A 14,607-nucleotide genomic window follows, 5' to 3' on the forward strand; every position below is an offset into this window, starting at 1 on the left:
GTTCATTTCATTTTGTATAAAGGAGAAGAAAGAGAGAAGAACAAAGAAAAAAAAACACAATTGTTTCTTTATCTGTGTGCTGTTGTATTGAGCACCCATTATACTCCTTTATATATTTTAATTTTATGAAATTCAGCTAATTGATCCACTTTCAGAGTCAAAATGGAAGCACAATAAATGGGGAGCGAAAAGATTTAACCGTTAATCACCAGACTCTTCAAAGACAACTTTAAAATGAATGTTCCAGCCGTTAATTGTTTGCAGAATCTAGTATAATCATGTTTCGATTGTTAGTGATATTTTAGTGCTATATTAGAAAATAAAAGACAAATTTCAAATTTAATTTAAATGAAAAGGCTACTTTTAGAAGTCATTTAGACTTTCAGTAATTTTCATCTCCAGGTGTCTTTTATAGTTTGCAAATGCTTCTTGGGAAAATCCTTGCCCTTTTCACAATAATGAAACTCAGAGAAGGTTTATTGTTGTCCAGCCTCTTTGATTTTCCTTCCATATCCAGGACTGACAGGCAGCCACCTCAGGGGTTGTGTGAATACAGCAGACACGCACCCAAGCAGAACAAATCTACCCCCCTCTGTCCCCCTCATAGTACTGTACCTCAGGACACTTCAAAAGTAACCTGACCACTACACACATTTACAATATGGTGAAAAAAGTACATGAAACACCATAAAAAAGGAAAAAGGAAGATGGTGTTACACAATGGTTCTTAGACTGAACACGGACCCTTTCTTTGAATTTTCTATGGTTTTGTGGCAGCTCTGTAGATCATCACTGATCTCAAATAGAAAAGTGGCCACAAAAATATTGTTTCTTCAGCTACAAAAATGCACACATATTAAGTGATAGTTCACCCCAAAATGAAAGTTCTGTCATCATTTATTCACCTTTCTTTCTTGCGTTGAACACAAAAGGAAATGTAAACTTCACGCCATGTGTACATCTGTAAGGGCATTTTTCTCCCTTCCTCACATTTCTCCCTCTAAAACCCAGATGAGATTGAATTACCCATGGAAATCTGGCACAAATACGCAATTTTTTTTTTCTCTCTTTTGGACTTTTATTCTTTTTGTTATAATGGATCCCCACTATGAAGTTCCCCCATAAACATTCAGAGCAGATAAGCCTGGGAACAGGTGAAACCCGCCCATATTGCATCATGCTACTCCAGCATCCTACAAACCTCAATCAGGCACTTATGACTATGACACAGGGAAGTTTGAATTTTGCACTTTAAACTTTTTACATTGATCTAAAACAGTCCCTGTGTTCGGAATTGCATACTACCATACTACTCTTACTATTTCTGCCATAGACAGCCATAGGCTGAAGTAGGAAGAGTAGTATGGGTAGAATACAATTTCAAACTCAGCCATCAATTCTCAATTTGTGGGTTGTGACCCAAATTGCAAAAATAAATAAATAAATAAATAAAATTGCAATATAATAATTGTGCATAGTTAGGATAGCAATATAAATAGGCTTATAAACTTCTAAAAGGGAGGAGAAAACACTTTCCGTATCTATTTGTGTTGACGTCAAAATCTGTAAATCACATTTCTGCTGTCATACATTTAGAAAATGATAATTTTGCCTATTCAGCCTATGCCAAATAAACAATTTAGCATATTGCTGAATGTATAATTTTGCATATTGTTAGGTCTGTGCAGTTAATAAATATCAATGTTGGATTTTAAGGACTTTTTTGTTCACTTTTGCATTGTGTACTACTGTCTTGGATGTAAAAAAATTCTAATTTAGGAGGATATACGCACAGATCTGTATAAGACTGCACAGACAAATCTCTTGGGTTGTACAATGTAGTTTGTTGATCTTCAGAGGGTTTTTCTTGTGAGTCAATACAGATACAGATATTAGCTGATACAGATCAGCTAATCTACCTGCTCAATGATGAGGGAACGTGTTCTTTAGGACATTAAGAGCCTTTGCTCTGTGGTGTGCGTTCCAGGATACAATGTTCATGCATTCCAAATGAGTGCCCGATAGAGAGAGCAAACAGAGCACTGATGGAGTACATTGACACTGTGGAAAATCCTCCAATCCATTGGCAAAATGATCCAGGCCTATTTTCAGATTAGGCTGTTATCCAGCACTATTAAGAGATATAGAGTTGAAATCCAAACTGTATAAAACATATATACATATATATATATATATATATATATATATATATATATATATATATATATACACAAAGATATATAAAAGATACATTTTTGATTCATGGCCAACTTTTCCTTTAGGGATTGTTGGAAAATTGGAATGTCATTTCTGTTGTGTAGTACCTTTAGAGCGCTAACCTAACATTATGGAAATAAAGAGTTAGCTATTACTCAGTAATGGAGTTATCTTACATGAGGATGTGAACTTAATGTTATTTTTTTTTTCTTTTTTTTTTTCTTTTTTTTTTTTTATAATATCACACAGATTTCTAATATTCTAATTTTATCAAACAGAATGAAATGATTTAAAGTAGGGTCAAGTAAATAGCCCCAAAAATGAAGTCATTACCCTTACTTAATTGAATTTGAAAATGTTTTTAATCAAATTAATTTATTTCATTCAAATTAAGTCATTCAGCCAACATAATTTAGTTGGATTAGGTCAAATAAATGTACTATAGTAGTTTAAACTCAACTTTATTAGGTTTGTCAAACTAAATTTGTTTAATGTAATTAATTTTCTTATGTTGGTCCAACTTGATTTATTAATAATTGCCAGGTGAGCAAGTGTAAGGACAGTGAAACTGTTGCACTGTCAGTTTGATAGCAACTGCTAACAGAACTACGCAGCACTCGAATCAAGCATCACTTGTAAGTGAAAGGCCATCCTCAATCTAAGCACAAGCGCCATTCTTCACCACAATGGTAACCCCCAAAATTCTAGCCTAACAGACAATGTTTTTAATTACCAATATAACAGAACATTAAACAATAACAAACCTCCTCCTATTCTCATCTTGCTCACAAATGCATAAAATAAAACTTAATTTCAATATTCGTTCACCCCATCCAGTCCCATGCAAAACATGCTAAGAAATGGAAATCCCCTGCCCAGTTTCATCAATGCTACAAAATGTATTTGTGTAGTCCAAACTCAAATGGATTAAGTAAACTCCATTTTTACAAATTTAATTGGATAGAACACAACGAAATCAAGTTGTGACAAAATGTTCTAGAATTGTGTTGCTTTAGTTCATTAAGTAAAACTGAACAACCTGCAAAAATCAGTTTATTTATTTATTTATTTATTTTTGGTGAGAATTCATACAAATCCCATTGCTAATACTTGCTCATGCTTGTGCTGTTGTTTCCTCACCTAAAATTATGTAAATATTATAAGATACTAACAGGATGGAAAGTAAAAATTAAGTACAAAAACCTATAAAATAATTACCAGTTAAAACAACATTCCTAAGACATGTTTTGTTTGAAACATTTTCAATAGAGAAAGTGAAAAGTAAGTTTTGGTCTCAATGTTCTCTTAAAAGAAATTTTTTCTTCACACTTGAATTTATAGCATAGCACCACGGGACATTAGAAGAAGCCAACATCCTCTCAAACCAAAGTATTGAATTTATTTAAAATGTATTCACTATATTAAGACTTGCATAAACCGGTGAAAAATATAAAAGCTTTTAGCACAGCTGGTGCGTCATTAGGTGCCTTTTTACTGCCGTGAATAGGCTAAAACAAGAGCCCTGTCTCCTGTGTTTGGGTGTCTGGTAAATACACTCCTGTATGTCATTCACTTGAGAGGTGTTAAAGGCATCGAATTTCAACTGCTGTAGTGCTACAAATCAATGCCATTGACCTGTGACTTTTATTACCTGCTGAGCTGAACTGATAGACAAGTCTTTACTGAGTGTCTGGTTTGATCAGGCACCTGAGTCTTGGCAGGGCATCAGTCTCGTCTCAGTCTCGCTAGCTTTACACTCATTCGTCCCTTTGTGTGATGAGGAACTGTTTGAGGTGAAGAGTAAAGTATTGATATCTTTCCGGTTGCTCCTTCCCCCTTCCCAATAAAAACTTCTCAAACACATGGAACAAGTCAAATATTCATGGTCGTCCACAGCTCGGATTCCTCTACCATCTAGCTGCACTGAACAAAAAGGGTACAGCATTTGAAAACTGCATTTGTCTCTGTGCGCTTGGCTGTGATGGCTGGTGAAACATTCAGGCCAAGAACTTGTGTCGATGGCTTGTCACATTCAACATGGAGGATTGAAAAGGGCCCATGTGGAACCTTTTTAAGTAATTAAATGTCAGGACCAATAATGTGGGATAATTTCTCAAGCTGTTTGCCAGCAAAGCTCCAAAAAAATTTTCAGAGAAAAAAAAGACAGATTTTTGCAAAAACATCAAAATTGTTTCTCAAACGTGTTGTGTCTGGTTGTGGAATCCCCCTACATCAGAACCAAGCAACATTTTCGTAACCCTCTCTTTTCTGTTGGTGGGATTGATTTTCCCCACTTTGGAATTGACAGATACTGCTGTATGTGGGCTGTTTTTGAAGAACTCAATGGTAGGTCATCTCTTTAAGGAGTCAAACATCTAAAATCAACCCATGGCATTCTTTAAAAATCTTTTTAATGGGCTTTTGTACCATTCTGTCCTGCCTCTACATTCAACAGCACACATGAAAAATAGAAGAGATTGTGAGCTGGATTGTCCAGCATATTGGCCATTCTTTAATTTACACAAACAAATGGATTGGGAAAGGGGTGGTGGGACTGGTTGGAGGGAGGGTTAAACCAAAGAAAAGAAAATGGTCCAGAAGTGAATAGGGGCTAAGCTTTTAGTCGATATAGCCCGAGTGAGAGTGTGGGAGGGCATGAGGGGGTTCAAGACTGGGCTGTGCTGGCTACACGCTGTGATGTTGAAAGGCATTTGCCCTCCTGATAAACTCCCCCTTTCCTGACTCCACCCATAAGTGCAAGCAGAGGAGGAGGTGGCTGGGCCTGCTTCATGCAATCGATTGGTCATGGCTGTAGGGCGGGTTAAACAGCTTGTGGGGCTCACGCGGTGCCTGTCTCCCCCTTGGCAGATGTCTGAGAATCTTGGGAGTGGAGATGGCTGTTAAGGCACGGATGCACGGATGAGATAACTTAGCAGTGGCGTCGCTAAGACCAGTAAAGCTTTTTGGTAGGAACCTTGTTATGGCCCGGATGGCACAGAGTAGAGTTGGGGTCATGGATTCTCCTGGGTTGAGGTTACTGGGCTATGCTTTCTCACTGAGCTATTTGAGTTGCTAGCTTCCCAAATGAGGACACTCTCAGATGAATATCTCCCACCATCTGTGTGTAACATGAACACAAAACATCATTAAAAAAAGACTGACAGCAGAAGTACAGGGCCACTAATTTGACTTTGCAGAAATGCCCCACTATTTAATGAGAGAGAGTTTATGTGCCTATGTCAGGCATTATTAGGGGCCTGGAGTCCTGGAAGGGGTTCATGTTCACATCAGGCTTTGTTACTTGCAAAGTAAAATAAGCACAGTTATTTTATCACACTCCAGGTTGCATTTGAAGGAGCGACTACAGTCTAAAGAAAGATGTCAGAACCCTGTCGTGGTTCTTTGGCTGTGTTTTCTTTGGCAGTTCCACTGATTTTTTTTTTTTTTTTTTTTTGTCTAGTTAAAATCTTCTCTGTTTTTGCAATTGTCAAACTCTGCATGACAAGAGAACTGTGATGCAGTCCAAACATTTAACATTAAGCTGCCTTATTTTGTTAAAGCTTCCAAAAAATGGATATGGAACAGAAAAATATCCCAACAATACTGCATTCCTATTTAATTGTGAAAGTACCTTTCATATTTACAGTACACTTTTTCTAGACATGGACCACATGATTTCAAGCTATGCTGGTTTTCTTGGAGCTGGAGGTTCTTGGTGCTTAAGGTAGTTGTTTATTGGATGTTCTTTGAACTGGCAATAGACAGGATTTCCATCCAAGTTGCAAATTTAATTTATGTGAGAAATCAGAATATTGCAAAAATAATTAGCAAACAAAGCAGTGTTCCATCCCATGTGTTTAAGAGAACAAGGTCATCACTTCTGGGGAAATTGGTTCAAAATGGAAGTTGTAGCCACTGTGGCTCTTTTATTTAAAGGGATAGTTCACCCAAAAATGAAAATTCTCTCATAATTTACACACCCTCATGTCATCCAAGATATGTATGAATTTCTTTCTGTAGGTCCATACAATCAAGTGAATGGTGACTAGAATTCTAAAAGCTCCAAAAAGGAGATAAAGTCAGTATAAAAGTAATCCATAAGACTCTAGTTGTTTAATCAATGTCTTCTGAAGCAGTCCAATTGGTTTTGGGTGAGAACAGACCAAAATATTACAAACTTTTCACTGTACATCTTGTCATTGCAGTCTCTAGTTACGATCATGATTTCAAGCTCGATTACACTTCCAAGAGCTTGACGCATGTGCAGAGCGCTAGATGGTAGTATAGCAAGTGTAATTGAGCTTGAAATAATTTTTTGTTCAGCAGAAAAAAGAAAGTCATACACATACACATTTAACTCTTTAATGGAATGAATTGCTTGTGTTTTAGAGTGCGCAGAAAAAACACTCTGATGAATTTCATGTTTGCTAGTGGTCTTTGGCCATGGGAGACAGTTCTGCAGGCTTTGGCTCTGTCATTACAGAATTACCAGATCAACAACTGAGATGCTTTGAGATAACATTGGCCCACTGGTTAGTCCAGAGCAAATTATTCAGTCACAAGACTTTTTTGATATGCAACTAGGAATTTATTAGTTAAATGTGTTTCCATCATAGTTTTTGCTTGTCTTGCTACCATTTTGTAAATGTTATTAGCATGTTGGTGTTTCCATCCAACATTTTTTATGTCATTTCCCAAAATTAAAGAAACACCTGACTGGAAACCCAACTAACGATGCAGTAAACCTCTGCTCCATTTGTATTTCTCTATTTGCCACCGTCCAGAAAACATCATCACTAGCTATTATGGACATTATTCCTCTTTTTTCCATCTAAGGCAGCTGAGAGCCTCAACACTTATTAGCATCTGTGGAACACTGTCAGTCCATCATAAAACTTATCTTTTGAGGCTGAAGCTTTTCAGCAACTCTCAGGGGTCTGTTTTTTAGTGTCTCCTGAAAAAAATAAATAAATAAATGGATTTGAATTGAAGTGTGCATTTTTAGAATGCAAACGTGTGCCCAGACAAGGCCTAATTGTGAACTGATGTAAAGTGACAGGCAAAAGTGTAAATCATCCATTTCGCTCACACTATGCTGGCACACAACAACTTCTTTGATGGAGACATGTAATTGGGAAAATCTGGCTGTGGTTAATGGCTCCGATTTCCCCCTCAACAGCACCTCCTCGCCTGTACCCACCATCCCCACAGAGCTTCCAAATCATCCAAATCAAACAAGCATGTAATTTACAGCAATTGTGGTATCCGCTGTGCAGAGTGTATGCTTCATGAAACCTGAGGCTTTGGTGAGAGAGTGTCTGGGTAAGAAATGCTGTATAGAGAATGGAAAGGGTTTACATTTAACCTACAGCCCTATGTTGGAGTTAGCCAACCACTGCTGCGTCCACACCAGTTCATGTGTCCATACCAATTAAAACGTTTTATTTTTATCCAGTCTTGGCGCAAAGCGGTATTTTCTCAGGTTTGGGTCCCAAGTGTACAATTGGACAAAATAATCATAAATTCAATCTTACGCAATATTTATACTTGGATCACAAACAGAACAGCATGCTATGAAGGTGAACAGTTGCAGGTTTCAGTTTCTGTAATACAAGCCAGTTTTGGGCCTGATTTGGCTTAGCTGGGAGTTGGCAGGAGGCCCCATTTTTTTTTTCTTTTCTTTTTTTGTGGGTTAGGGCAGTTGCCATGACACCTGTTTGGTGTCTGACCTCTTTCAGGCCCCCCTCATGCCCAGAGTCCTCTCCCAGCAGGTAAGACCGCATTATTAGCAGTGGGATAATTAATTGTCAGACACACAAAAGGCAGGTCCTGGCCCTTTTAGGACCCCTAAAGGACTCTTGTCCAGTGTAAGCTTGTAAATCACACAGGCTGTTCGGGTCAGCCCTGCGGCCCTTTCTTCATGCGGTCTCCAGTGAAACACTAAAACTTGATTCATGTGAAGAAAAGCCTCTTTCAGCAGCAGATAATATATGTTACATATTCTCTCGTTTGCTGTGGTGAGTCCCTCAGAATCAGATAAGATCCACTTGTTTTTACAATGAAAGACCTGAATGTCACAGTGGCCTTGAGCGAGAACCTGAGTACTATGGAGTGAATCTTCTAGATAAAGTTAATTAATTACACATGCACCCTTGTTTCCAGCCTCTATAAACAAACCCTGAATCAGAAAACATGAATCACCCATCAGAACGGTGAGGTCCATGAAACAGCTCTCACTACAAGACGGAAGCTCATCAGCCTTTCATGTTTTAAGTTAACGACTTGGATTATAGCCATCTTGCAGTGTGTCCAAACTTGTTTGAAATCTAGCTGACCTGTAATGAGTAACAGCCAATGAAAACGCTAGAGGAGGGTTATTGCAGCCTTGCTCCCCACATCTCATCCTTATTTTTCTGCACTTTTTCTTCTTTTCCATTCAGTGCGAATATGTTGTTTGTTGGCATGCTGTCAAGAATTCACTCCAAATTAGCTGTTCCTGAAAAGACCAGCTTAGACCAGCATAATTGTACATGTTGGTCCAAGCTGGTTTATAGTGGGTTGGTGCTGGTTTAGCTGGTGGACCAGCATAGATATGTTGTTCCCCAGCTGATCAACTAGGGGTGCGTTTCCCAAAAGCACCGTTAGTTAACTTTGGTCACAATTTCCATCAATACTAACATAGTTCAATGATTTGGTGTTTCCCAAAACCTTAGTTCCAATAACAAACTTGTTAATTTGCTGTGTGGACCTCATTTGACTTCGCCAAGGCTTCTATATCTTTACTCCATATATATCTTTAATTCTGTCAAGACTTTGACCAAGTTTACATGCAGAAAAATGCTTATTCCGAGGTTTTGCAGAAAGCAGCGTTCTGTAAAGGGATTAAAGGCTGTTAAGAGAAAGTGCTTTATCACACTTGGCTTCTGTCAGAGAACAGGGCTTATGTGTCCATGTTCATGCATAAGTGAAGTTCTTATATGTTTTTGAAGAGTGCGCATGTGCATAACTGCATATGTGCTCAAGTGAGTTGGGGGAATCCCGAAGTCTGATGTAAAGGAAAAACCACTCTTGCGACACAATCATCTGTTGCATTACGTAGCGCATGCAACTTTTGTGTATTCAGCAGCTTTCGCGCATTAAACAGCTTTCTGGAGTACATGTAAATGAGCTATTTGATATCCGCAGAAGTTATTACTCCACCCACTGCGCAACGTCATATATGACAGATCTATATTGTTGAACCTACGTGGTTCGAAACGTGGATGTGTATGGTTTCGGGAAAGAGTCGTCACTAGCTTGTTAATTTCTCCAATGATGCATTGTACTATGATGATTATGCTGAGAGTTACGTAGTTTTAAGGGTAACGCACCCAAGCATGGTCTTTTTGATCAAGCTGGTTGATTAAGGGAGGCTTGCTGGTTAAGTTAGTTAAGAAACCAATTTGTTTCGAAAACTCAATAAAAACTGGGTGTTTTCTTTCAGTTTTCACTGTTTTGTTGAATAATGAAAAATTACACTATTAATGGAAAACAATAAGCTAATTGTAATTACAGCATTGCATTGCTTTGTAATTTATGAAATTAGTCTCTGATTAGTTGTGTAAAGTGCATACTGTAATGTCAACAAAAAACAAAAAGAAACTGTGAGTCTTTGAATGTGTGCAGGGCGACGAGCTTCTGTCTTGTAGTGTGTGCTAGGCTTTAATAACCTACTCACCAAGAAGGCCCCAAACACACACACACACACACACACACACACACACTCATATATTGGTGTTAAGGTGTGGAGAAGGGAGATTGTGGCACACAGGGCAGATGGCAGGAGCCAACGTGTCACCATCCACTTGAGGAAACGCCAGATACAAGAGCTGTTGGAGCCCGTGTCTCTAGCGGGCAGATGGGAGTTGTCTTCAGAAAGGGTCAGGGAGACAGCGCCGTCTCATTAGCCAGGCTCAGTACCCACCCCGGTAGCACCAGATCATTATATCTGCCTTCCTCTACATTACCAACTCTGAGCTTCTAAACCAGAAAGAACGCTTAGATTCAACCATCAAATCTGGAGCCAATAGACAGTAGAAAAAATTTAGCATGAACAAAGACATTTATTTTTAACATTAACCCTTCATTTTCCTAGATTTATGTTTTGTTACAGTCATCCCGTATTAAGAGATGGCTGTTTTGACTCCCCTGGCACACTTACAAATAAAAAATCTGAAGTGAATTAACCAAGAAACTGTACCAGAATGTTCTCCCGCTTGATTTTTTTGCTTGTCAGGATTAGGTATTTATTGATAAAACAGAGTATGAAAATGTCTCATGTTTGTGGTATGTGGTTGCTGGATATCTCCCCCGTTGTTTGTGTGTGTGTGTGTGTGTATGTGTATCTTGCTTTAGATGTGTTGCGGGAGAGTGTATTGACGTTTTCAGGGGCCCGTGGGAGGCTCACGCTGTAGCATCCTGCTCTTTCATCTGCTGCTCGTGGAGAAACGCGGCGAGAGAGAACTCACACAAACAGAATTGAGCAAAGGAGCCTGTCAGTCTCATAAAGAGTGTGTGTGCGTTTGCAGGCAGTGTATCTGTATGTGTGTATGGGGCGGCTGTATGTGTTTTGCTCTCTGCAATGATTGCCCTGGGCTCCAGTCATTCTTTTGCTCATGCTTTTCTTCTTGGTCCTTTTGTACGGAGGGGAACGAGGATCAGGCGAACGTAGTGGCCTAATTTTTTCTCTGCGAACTACTGATTCGCTCAGACTGCTGGGGAAGTTCCTGTGTGGAATTCTAACCGTGTCCTGGAGATGAGATATGAGGAGGTATGGCGCTCAGTTAGTGTAATTCATCACTTAGGTCTTACACAAGATAAAGAGTAAATAAATGCCATAACCATCCTTTGTATGATCCAATTATAGATGCAATGCAACCACACATGCTGACATGAGCTTTCTGTGAATGGGGATTTGAAAAGTATAAATATTCACCACCTCAGTACGTTCCACCAATTATTTAGGACGTACAGTGTGTGACAGTTATGTGAACGTACATTCAGATTCATAATTTATCTCTCTGTTACATATTTTTTCCAGTGATGTGAGAATGGCTGGTACATTAATTGGCTAACATAAAACAGCAAGAACTGACACAATATAGACTAGAACAGAACAACACATGGCAGAATGAAATATAATAAAATAGAATAGAACAGTTGAGAACATACTGGTACAGATAACACAGAACACAGCAGAATACAAAAGAGCAAAATAGAATAAAATAGAATAGAACATACCAGACTAGAATAGAAAATAGAATTGAACAACAGAATAGAACAGAACAGTTTAGAATAATAAATAGAACATTATACAGAATAAAACAGAATAGAACATATAAGAATATAATATAATAGAACAAAACAGAATAGATAATAGAATAAAACAAAGCAGAATAAATTCCAACAGAATGTGCAGAATAGAATAGAACAGAACATATCACAATAGAATAGAACAGAATAGAGTCGGATAGAAAATATCAGAATAAAATAGAACAGAATAGAACAGAACTCTTTAACAACAGTATTGTGACTAATATATCAACAGACTGTATAGATGGAGAACAGGGCAGCATTTTGCTGTCTCAGTGCCAGTGTCCCACATCCCATGTGTGTCTTGTTGGAATGAATTGCAGCAAAGGATACATCAGTGTGTGCCTATACAGGTGGCATGGGAACACAGTACAGATTCTACGACAGAGGCCGTTCTGTTGTGTGAAACGCGGATGCAAACTCCCAGCCTGATAATGAAATGCAGTTTGAGCTTTTGAAACTGCAACTCACCCAATCCTGGCACAGTTTGTGTATCAGATGCAAGGGTTACCAGCACATACAGTATATGTTTTTGGCCAGTATATGTTTGCCCTGAATGCTCTCAGCTCAGACGATCATTTAACGTGACAAATATTTTCATTACATCACGACCAGCGGTGATTAACATAGTCAGTGCTGTTTTCTAATGTTTACTTCACATAAACATATTACAGTAATGGAAAATTTTAATATTTATTTTCCACCGGAGTGAATCTCCATCCGCGGGAGTCATCAGGGGGCGGCAGTTTGATGCTGGGTAGCTGAACTGTTGTGCAGGTAATTTTAGCTGTTTATGTTATGTTCATTATTCTGGGCCGCTTGCATTCTAACCTCCAACTGAAATTACCCTCCATTATGGCCATTCGATATTGACTTTAATTAGAGTGTTTGTTATTTTTGTATACATCTTATGAACCATGCAGATTGATTTGATTTGGCTTATGTAGTTTCGTTCAAATACGCCAACGCCCCTAGACACACATGCGGATACACACAACAACACACCTACAGCAATGTGCAAACCAACATGCATACACAAACAAACACACACGCTCCCCTTGTCTCTAGAGACAAGTCTGCCTTGTGGAGATGTGACAGCTCTAATTATTGTAATGAATCCATTTGTGTTATTGTTACAGTTTCAGAGAGAGAAAGGTGAGGGAACGTTTGCAACAGGGGATCTTGTTTCTCAAACATCTCTCTTTATGAGACCCCTGTGTATCTCCAGATAGCACACAGAGTGATGGACCTGTGGTGCATTGTGGGAGTAAAGCTCTGATGTGTTTGTTGAAGAGCTGAGATGTTTGAACAGCCGGCCCGTACCATGTTGAGACCTAACGTGTGTGCCAGTGTCCGTCTCCAGAGGCGTTGGAACCCGGATGGGGACAGGGTCTTCACGGACACCTGATGTTCAACTAATTGGCCACGGTTGAGCAGTGTATGTCAGCCGGCAGGGCTCTCTAAGGGATCAGAGACAAGCAGATATTAAAGTAGAACACATCCTAGCTTATTACAAAAAACAGGCTTTGCATGAAAAGGATTGGTAAGATTTTATTAAATTATTTTGATATGCTTAATGGAAACTCTTTACCTGTGAAACAGCATCCATTACCGCACACAACGGCTTTGGAGTTCTTTAGAAACTTGACAAAAAAGCTGCCCCCTCCCCACCTCCGTAAAGAAAAAAAGAGGGCCAAAAAAACCTCTTGAGCTTTTTGTGTGTTCTTGGAAGATTAGAGCATATTTTCATAAGCCATTTTAATGACATGGAAATTGATGAAGAAGAAATGCAAGAGACTCTCCCCCACAACCCCTCCCCAGTCCTGATCTTGTCCAAAATGTGTCAGGGTGAGGACATTACTGGCAAGATTTTGGCGCCCACGTTTTGTTGTTGTTTTATCATTCGCCTTCCATGTTTCTTTCAGCCCTTCAGAAAATTACCAAGAAAGCACTTACGGCCTTGTGTCTTCCATTTTCCTATTTATTTTTTATTTATCTTACTGGTAAGCACAAGAATCCCCGTTGGCTTACTGGGGTTCTATTTCAGTCATGTGTTTAGCTTTGAACACAGTGATGCTTTAAATATGTGTAAGACTGGCAGTGTCTCTAGGATTGTTAAAGACATCCCTCTTTTGATGCCCTGTCTTGGCTACATAATGTTTTCTCTCTCCTCACACAGGGAAAACAAAGTGTTGCTATTGTGATTCACACTGTGTTGCCATGTAAGCCAGAGACGGGCAATATCATTGCGCTATCAAGTTATTAACAATGAAACCTGCAGTTCTGGCCTCTAAATTGTGATTCTGAACCACCACTAAATGCCAAAAAATTCTTTTTTTAATTAAAATTTTGTCTAATACACTAAGAGATTAAACTAAGGCTGACACTTACGTAAGGTCCCAATATACTTCCGGAGAAGTTCTTCTTCGTTTAGGGGTAAAAAGAAGTGCAACGGTATACTGTTTGCAAACATTCAGACACCCGCCACACCGCTGTGGGAGGCGTTAAGAATTACATTTAAATATGAGGACGCTCAGTAAAACCTTAAATAATGTGACATTAAAATGTGTTATCAATGACTTTATGTACCATTCTATGAATAGAATTCACACTAGATCAGTAAAAGAGGCTTTTTTAACCACTCAATTATGATTTAAAGTGATATGCAGTAGAAAATACACAATTTGTCTTGTTTACTTTCTGAATTCATGTTGCTAATGCGCTAACACGCTATACGCGGACATAATATGCACCGATTACACTCTGTTATTGTAATTTATAATGACACTGATACTACTGCAAAGATTGGTGTATAAAAGTGTGTTAATGTGAAGAATACAGACAAAAGAATGATGATAGATATAACTTTTTTTTTTTGCAGACGTGTGAATGGCTTTCACTACAGATGGCACATGAGTGAATGGGCACTCGAGAGTATTTGAGTAGATTTGATTCCTTTTGTAGACTAATGAAACAAAAACAAAAAACAAAAAAATGCACGGTATTTTCTTCGAAAATGTCTTCATGTGAACGATCGTA

At 38.6% G+C, this 14,607-nt stretch overlaps 1 protein-coding gene across 1 annotated transcript in view; it reads left to right on the plus strand.

Annotated features, from left to right (window-relative positions):
- Positions 1-14,607, plus strand: part of LOC127426566 (ephrin-A2-like) — a 158,312-nt gene that overhangs the window by 81,763 nt on the left and 61,942 nt on the right. The window lies entirely within an intron of this gene.

This window comes from Myxocyprinus asiaticus, chromosome 35 (genome assembly GCF_019703515.2).
Source record: "Myxocyprinus asiaticus isolate MX2 ecotype Aquarium Trade chromosome 35, UBuf_Myxa_2, whole genome shotgun sequence".
Classification (NCBI taxonomy): Eukaryota; Metazoa; Chordata; class Actinopteri; order Cypriniformes; family Catostomidae; genus Myxocyprinus; species Myxocyprinus asiaticus.